Raw genomic sequence first — 9,030 nt, 5'->3', positions numbered from 1 at the left:
GCAAACTACTCTGAATAATAAGCAATTGAGATTAATAGATTAAGGAAGGAGTTTAGGAATTCTTCTCTCAAAGTAGTTCAGATCTCTCTCCCAAAAGCTCTCAAAATCTCACAGGGTTGCAGAAAAATAAAACTTGCTAGAATAAAACTTTAGGGTTTACAAAACCCAAAAACACTATATATATGTCATAAAACACGTCAGGGACTTGTGTTGCAAATATGGAAAACTTCGGATAAATTTGTAAAACTTCCAATTTCTTCTTTCTCTCGTCGGATAAACATGGGTGTCGACCGATGCTCCTTCGGTGTCGGTCGATGCCATAACTTTGATCCGACTCCAAATTGACTTCTTTGATTAAATGCTCCAAAATCCCTTCTAATTGCTCAATTTTGTTCCTTTCATGCCAAAATCCTAGAAAACCCTGTAAAGACTCAAAAACATCCTAGAAAACAAATCAAAAGACTCTAAAATACTCCTTATATCATGGTTGAAAACCACAAAAACCATGATATATCATATTCCATCACGCAGAAGATTTTACTTACACTGACATACCTTTGAGGTAGTGGCATAGAGGTGAATGTCTACCTTGAACACTTCAGACTTTGGTGCAAGATATTCATCTTCAGATCAGATGACTTTCCACACTTCTTCACAATCAACTACGTATTACTCACTGATGGATCTTAATATTTTGATTGTGATTACCAGACCTAGGAACATTAAGAACTTTTGTTTCTTTTTCCAACCATGAGGTCTTAAACTGAGCTTCTTCTCCTGCCTTGATGCAGAGCCTGGAAGAAATAACAAAACAGCCTAGAAAATTCCAAAATGTTGTGGGATGATCAAGGACAGCAACATGAAACCACAGGAGAAAGCAGATCACAATTTGGATTTACATATTGAAAGTTAAGACCAAATTTCCAAAACATATCTAAAATGCTAAACACCGCCGAACAGCTAACTTTGGGAACAGGTTCCCATCAAATGAGACAGAATCAGAAAGAGAACTTTATATGGCTGAAAAGATCTTGCTTTCAAGATTCCAAAACATCTTTCAATACACAGATCCGACGCATATAGCAAAGTCAAACTCAGAGGCAAAGTCAGAAAAGAAACCAGCTTCATGAAACTACAACTCCATCAAACTCATAACTTCTTCTTCATATCTTCTACTTTTATCGTTATGAGTTTGTTGCCCCCTCCCCCCATGTTGATTATGTGTTTCAATCAAGGATTGTTCCATAGGAAACACACAATCAACACAGAACTTATATGTTTGTAGACTTCAAAGACCTTGATATATCTTTCATAGAAGAACTTCTTCACCAATCTTGATCCACGACACAAACAAAGCAGCAAATCAACCCAGAAAATTCTGCAACTGGATCAACCTCGGAGATACAGAGCCAAAGGTGAAAGCAGATCATGGTTTGGGTTTACTGTTTGGAAGTTATGACCAGATCCCCAAAACATATCTGAAATGCGATAACTCTGCAAACAACCAACTTTGGGAGGAGATTCCAATCAGACAGCAAAGAACCATAAAGAGATCTTTATACCCTTAAGAATATATCGTTTTCAAGTTTTCATAACATCTCCCAGGGCTAGAAACGAAGATCTGTAGCCAAAGAAAACGTGGAGAAAGAAACACATACCGTAGCCAAAGCTGTAGCTTTGACCCATCTTCACCATTTTCTGTAATGGCCGTTCTTTCTTCGCCCTTTTTTTTTCTTTTTAGATTCTCTTGAATTTCACTACAACTCAGCCTCTTCTCTTCCTTTATTCTTGAATTGCAAGCCTCGAAACAATAACTTCATGAATTCCTTCTTTTCTTTGTCAATGAACGTTAGCAACAACAGCCTTTTCCTCATCAGTCAATAATCATACTACAAAAGACCCAAAACCAGTCAAGTGAATTCCATCTCAACATAAGACCAACTTTCAGCCCAGATAACTTTGACTTCTGCTCTCTTCTCCATCAGAGACATAGACCCAGAACAACAATTTCTTTATTTTTTCCATTTTGAACCAGAATTCTTTGACAAAAGAATTCACACTTTCTATCAAAATCTTCTTCATGATTCGTTGTTATGTGTTTGAGACTTTCCACACATGACCAGCAACTTCCATAACATTAGCAGTCTCTGATTTGTGTAAATGTTTCAGCATGCTTGTACCCATCAACCAACTTCAAACAGTCGAAGCTCATCTCTTCACATCAAAGTAAACAATCGGACTCAACACAGAATTTGTTCAACAAACCCGCTTTCCAATTTTGACTCCAAGATAGTGACAAGAACCAATTGTTTTGCCTCCGATTTCATCACTTTCTTCATCCAACATTTGATTTCTTCCTCAACGTTTTCAGTTACGAGAGACGAAATAAATGATGTGATCAACGTGAGCACAAAAAGAGTCTACAGCTTCTGTTGACTTATCTCTGAAATCCAAACAACACCTTATAGGTCTTCCATTCTTCTCAATTGACTCTGCAACAACAACTCGGTGAACAAAACTTTGTCTCTCTCTTCACCTTCAGAGACGTAGAACTAAGAATCACCCCAAATTTGAATTATCAACTATGAGCATTCGGTGACAACTTTGTTGCCTGCAACTCTCTTTAGAAAACAGCATAGCTCACAAACATTGGTCGATCAACTCTTCCTCTTTTCACTTCACAAGACTGAGATAATTCGATGTCTGAATTGAACTCAATCTAACCCAGAAACTGAAACACCTTTTCTGGCATAATTCTCTCTATCAACAGAACTAAGAACGAAGCAGAAGACTCGGATGCACACATGTTCAAAACTACTAAAACGACACTATACTCCATAGTGGGCTTTGATGGGCCTGAAATGATTTATAAAAATTAGGTCAAGAGTTTAAACCTCGCCCATGTCAAAAACTCATCTTTCTTCATCCTCTTCTCGACGGGAAGAAGCTTCACGGAGTTGTTCTTAAGAATTATGGTGTATTGAACTGACAACTCCATCGACTAGTCATGAATTCAATCATCCTCATCTTTCTCTGTTTCTCTTTGTTTCTCTTTGTTTCTTCAACTTCACCAAACGTAAGAGACTCTGAATTTCTTCTCAAATGATACAGAGCTTCTCTTCTTTCTTATCTAGCAACACTTCCAATATCTAACCTGTTAGAGATAGTAATCTCAGATCGGTTTCCCGCTCTAATACCAATTGAAATAATGAGATGCGTGATAGATCTACAGACTTGTATGACAGATCTATATGTGCGATGTTTAACAGAGAGATGAACGGATAGTGAAGAGACGACACAAAAGATTTGTTAACGGGGTTCGGATAACCTACATCCTCGGGACCAAGTCCAGAATCATTCACTAGAATTAGAACGCAAAAGTCACATTTGCCAATGGTATCTAGCACACACTTGTGCCTACCACTCTAATCTACATGAACTAAAGGAACCACCACTCTTTTCCTTTTCCGACGAGTGTGAACCTCTACAAAAACCACCAGCAGATTCTCTATCTTGCTGGTGGGATGACACCACACACAACATGTGTGCTTCTCTCAATTTTAGGTCTAGGGTGCGTAAGCTGCTTCTTGTTACCACCTCTTCCTTTTATACCTCTTATAGTTCTCCATAAACCCTAGGTTCCACATGCTTCTTCCTCTTGTCTTCTAGGTAAAATCTTGTTCTCTTTTTGTCAACTTAACCCATGTCTTTGTACTGTTGCACCTAACACATGCATGCATTTCCTCTGACACAGCCGCTCCACTGTTTGTTGCAACTTGAAGCTTTTCCGCTCTGTTGCACTACAAAGCCACTACACAATGTCTGCTCTGTTTTCAGCTCTGTTATGTTTTCTTCTGCGTTGCGCTTAAAGTAAACTCAGCAGCTAAAACATGTTTCTGCTCTATTGTATTATGCAGCTGCTACCTCCTTTCTGCTCTGTTGTGCTTTGAGGTTTACTCAGCTGCTAATGGAAGACTTGATCTCATGAGCTTAAAGCATGATTGGTTGAGCTATCACTTCTTGGATCTTCTCAATAAGATTCAAGGTTCAATACGTCACTTCATTCCATGTGACTTTACATTGATCTGTCTTGGTTGAGCTAGTGTTCTCTGATTCTCTTCATGAGGAATCATTGCATATGTGTCTGTAGCTGGTTACACATGCTCCAACTTGTTCACGGTTTCTGTGTTTGTATCAGACTTGTTCACTACAACGTTCACTTCATTTGTTTATGTACTTTTGGTTGTGTCAGGTTTACTCATTGTTTCTTGATCATCTCTCTTGATTCTTATAACCAGTAACAACACCAATATATCTTCAAGATTCAAAGCAGTTTCCAAACTATGGAAAAGGGAAATCGAATCCCGGCATTTCCAGAAGAGACATCTAAGACATGACAGAAATCTCGAGACCCGAGTATCCTGGTCTGCCATCCTAGGCTTGACCAAGGCACAAAATTAGCTTCTCTTAGGACATTGAGTGTGGGAGTAGCGTCAGTTTCGTTTGAGACCCATACTCAATACCCTGTCGATACAACAACTAGATCATACATGTTAAGAAGTACACGGAATTGCGACGGTCTGACTTGCATATATTCAGAAACCTTTATGTATGTGGTTAATCCCACAACTAGATGGTACCGTAGACTTCCCGAGGCGAGATGTCAAGCATTTTTTCGTGATACAAAGAACCAGTTTTTTGTGGGTTATCCAGGATTCGGTAAAGACAATATCACGGGAATATACAAGTTGGTTTGGTTGTATAACTCTCACTGCGTAGACCTATACGACGGCCAAACTAATACGTGCGAGATTTTCTCTTTCGACACCAACAACACTTGGAGGTATGATGTGATTGTTTCTTCTCCTCATCCAATGCTACGTCATAAATTCCCGGCTCACGCACATGGATCCCTCCATTGGTTTATTGATGCAGTCACAGAAACACAAGTCTTAGCTTTCGATCTTCACACTGAAACTTTTACGGTAATGGCCAACATACCGGTTGCCCATGCACCTCATCCACGGATCTCGATGTGCACCTTGAATGACCGCCTATGCTTATCGGAGGATAAGGGAGACACACAAACTATATGGTCGTTGAATCAAGACAATATGACATGGCACAAAACTTTCTCCATAAATCTCCGTGCAACTCTCTCTTGTATTGAAGAGGAGTATATTTTTTCAGTACCACCCGTCACATCACTTTTCAACAACCGGTTATTGCTTTATGATGACAGCGACCACGACGGGAAGCTTGTGATATACAATTATCGTTTAAATTCGTATGGTGAGTTTTTCAACCCTCGTTATTTGGGAGGTACCATTTCTTTTTCGGAAAGCTTAATCACTCTTCCATAAAACTCTCTTTTACCTTTTTTTACCTTTTTTTTTTTTCTCGTATAGCAGGTTATTATCGAGTAACTTTCATGGGTCTGTTGATGGCATTTTTTCAGTTTGCTAGCTTAATATTTTTTTAAGGAACTACATATCTGATAATTGATTTTGTTATTTTGAAGCCTGGAAAAGTGCGTATGAAGGTGAACTCGTCACACTAACGGTGTCGTCAAAGATCTCGTTACTCCTGGATCTGTTACAAGCCAAAACCATTAAGATTTATGGGAACGCATTGTACTTGGGAAAACAAATTCGATATGAAAGACAATATATTGACGCTTAAAATGGTTTCAAGGTCCTTATATTCCATACTTTCGACAAGGCTACAATGATACAAGAGGCCAATTCTCACTGTGTTTCTTTCTCCCAGAAAAAAGATGGATGGGATAACTAAGCTTGTGGAGGAAAAGATCTTCACATTTTTCGATCCTTATGTTTCTTCTTCTAAAAAAAAAAGTTAAGAACGACCTTTAAAATATTAATAATATATTTAAACTTTTACGAAACTGCAAATAAGAGAAATACTCAACCGTTTTAATATTTCTAAGTATTATAAATATTTAAAATTTATAAAAAACGTTAATTTTATAAAATGTAAATGGTTACAACCTTAAGAAATAACATATCAACTCAATCTAATATTTACAATACAAAATAATAAATATTAAAAATTAAGATTATATAGTGCGAGTTAAAATATCTCGGGACGAAGTTATATAGAGGGACAGGTTTTGTTGATATTTATATAAATTTAAAATATCATTAATTTGGTGTTAAACGAGTAAAACATCATTTCATTATCTTGTTAACACTATCGGTATCCGATAATAGACATATCTAATTAAATTGATTAATAAATATTATGTAAAAAAATAAATTATACTTCAGTATTATATGGTTTAAACTTATAAACACAACTTATAATTTAAATATTTTAGTTATAAATAATTTGTCCTGCGGTGTACCACGAGTCCTAATCTAGTATACACATTATAAATACTACTACATGTTCATGTCATTCTTTCTTCAAAAATTGTTTAAGATCATAAAAAATGAATCATTTCATAATTCTTTTGTTAGTTACCACTATGTATTTTGGGTTAAATTAAGCTTGAAAGAAAAATCATGTGGTAATTCATAACGAAACCGGTTCTGGTATTGTTCTCAACATTGCATGCCGATCGAGAGGACAGCATTGATACCCCACCTAAATGGTTTCGTTCGCTATATTTTAAGGATCCTTTTGCTATCATTCAGTTCACGGATAAAAAGGATCCTCATGGTAGAAAATTTTAATGTATGCTTAGTTACGGGACTAAATTAAACCAGAGTATTGGTATGATATAGAAGTATATCTTCAAGGCTTTTTTCTCGGTGTGGTCAACTACGCTCATGGATTACCAGAAAGGATGGAATTTGGTTTACAAAAAGATATCATAACCCGCCAGGACATGTTCTCAATTGGAAAATCGAGTAACAATTGTTTATGTATGTCGGTCATATCATATGTATTATGCCGTAAAATCTCATTGATCGTCTTTGGTGGTAAAATATATATATGGCAAGATGTTGAAATTAAATATGAATTTATTTGATGTCTATGTATTTTGTATCAATATTTTAAATAATAAAACAATATATTTTTATATGAGTTTTTTTTAATCATGTTTGCATCTATATATGTTTTTTTACAAGAAATTGTTATACTTTGGAAATCTTTGAAAATTATTTATCATAGCAGCCACTAGTTCCAGTACAACAAAAAAAAAGTGTTACAACCATAAAATGTTGTCTACAAAGTGAGACTAAGACAATAAAGGCTAAGCGTGGGAGCATAAACAGGGAAAAGGGCCTTTTCGAATCCCAACAATTTGCAAAGTGTCTTTTCTAGTTATACAAATGCGCAGTGCTGAATTATACTTAAACGTTATAAAAAGATTGCATAATAATCTATTTTATTTCATTAAAAATCATTCTTTTCTTGTCAACAATAAAAAAAAGAAAGAGGCTCGTGAAGCCAATCCGGAAGAAGATTGCATAATAAGAATCATACTCTTATGTGACATTTAAAATATATGTAGTATGACCGTAAATTTGTACCTAATTAAATCATGATTAAGAATAAACCGGAAAAGCACAACACGGTACACAAGTTTCCGTAATAATCCAAAACATTCTGCCCATCTTGTCGACACGAAGCAAGTTGAACATTAAGCTGATGAATACAAACTTCGTTTCCCACCGAGAAATGCTGCTTCAAGTCTTCCCACAACAGATGTGCATTAGAGACAAAGGTTACAGTTGACTTGACCTTCGACACAATTGACGAACGAATCCAGCCCACAATCATCGAGTTATGTACTGTTTTCCAGTTCTCATAATCAGGATCACCAATTGGTGGTTGCACAATCGTACCATTGATGAATGATGTCTTGTGTTTTGCTTGAAGAGCATTCAACATATTTAAGACCACTCATTATAATTGACTCCATTCAAAGTGACCGACAAAATCGACGTCCCTGGGTTGTTTGACACCGCCACCGTCTGTTGCACCATCTTCCCTAAGGCTTTGTTATCTGCTTCCCTCATCGTCAAAACAAAGTATAACTCTTAACAAAAGAATAGAAAAATCGAAACTATAGATTGTAAAGAAAGAAAACATTTAGGTATTTTAGATCTCTCGCTCTGATACCATGTAGAATTGGATATCAAAACTATCTTGTCTTGTTTATTCATGCAACAAGAATACATATATATACACCTAGCTTTAAGGTTTTTACAACAACCATTTAAGGTTTACAACAACTTCATAGACACATAAGAGACTAAAGCCCATAATACAAACCTAGTGTTATACACGGTCCAATATGGCACGACAACAACAATTAATACTTGTAAATGTTATGCTCATGCACGCATATGCATATAAGTCACCTATACACATGTGTACTTATATATAGATACATATACATACTGTGTTTGTTATATGTTTTTAAACATTAGTGAAAGAAAAATTAAACAAAAAACAAGGGTCAACAGAATATCAAAATTAAAGTTGTAATAATATATGTGCATGTGGTGCATAGATAGATAAAAATGTTTGGAGAAGAGAGAACAGCGGAGAAACAGAAGACAAGAGACGGTTTGAAAGAACGTACTGATGCAATTGCAAAGTGCAACCACAAAACATTCACACTCGTGCTATCTCGGGAACATCTCATGTTTTAATATTCTCTGATAGTTAATAGTATCAAAGTAAACTATAAGTCAATACAATTTGGACTTATATCATAAGATCTTCGAGTTCACACACATTGCGACCAACATATGTTTGACCCATCTTCACATGTTTGATATTACATAACAAGCAAATAGCTTGAAAAGTAGTATCAATGTTACATTATATATATAACATAAAACATACAAAAAAATGTTACATCATATAAGTACCAAAAAATGTTACATCATATAAGTAATATTGTTTATTACTGCATATAGGCAATTTTGTGTTAGCTAGAAAGCGTATGCATGGATCGGGACGTCAATGAAATTTAGCGAGGACAAACAAAAATCAAACGAATATTCAAATCATTGTAATATAAAACAGTGGGATACTTTGACAAAAAAAAAC

At 35.8% G+C, this 9,030-nt stretch overlaps 2 pseudogenes; both read left to right on the top strand.

The window, feature by feature from the left end:
* Positions 1-3,818: 3,818 nt before the first annotated feature.
* LOC147947793 (F-box/LRR-repeat/kelch-repeat protein At1g09650-like) lies at positions 3,819-5,363 on the top strand (annotated as a pseudogene).
* Positions 5,364-6,451: 1,088 nt separating this feature from the next.
* On the top strand, positions 6,452-6,876 carry LOC104778033 (S-protein homolog 25-like; annotated as a pseudogene).
* Positions 6,877-9,030: the final 2,154 nt, after the last annotated feature.

This window comes from Camelina sativa, chromosome 3 (assembly GCF_030686135.1).
Source record: "Camelina sativa cultivar CO46 ecotype springtype chromosome 3, ASM3068613v1".
Lineage (NCBI taxonomy): Eukaryota > Viridiplantae > Streptophyta > Magnoliopsida > Brassicales > Brassicaceae > Camelina > Camelina sativa.
The sequence above is the reverse complement of the archived record's forward strand: the minus strand, read 5'-3'. Positions and strand labels throughout refer to the sequence as shown.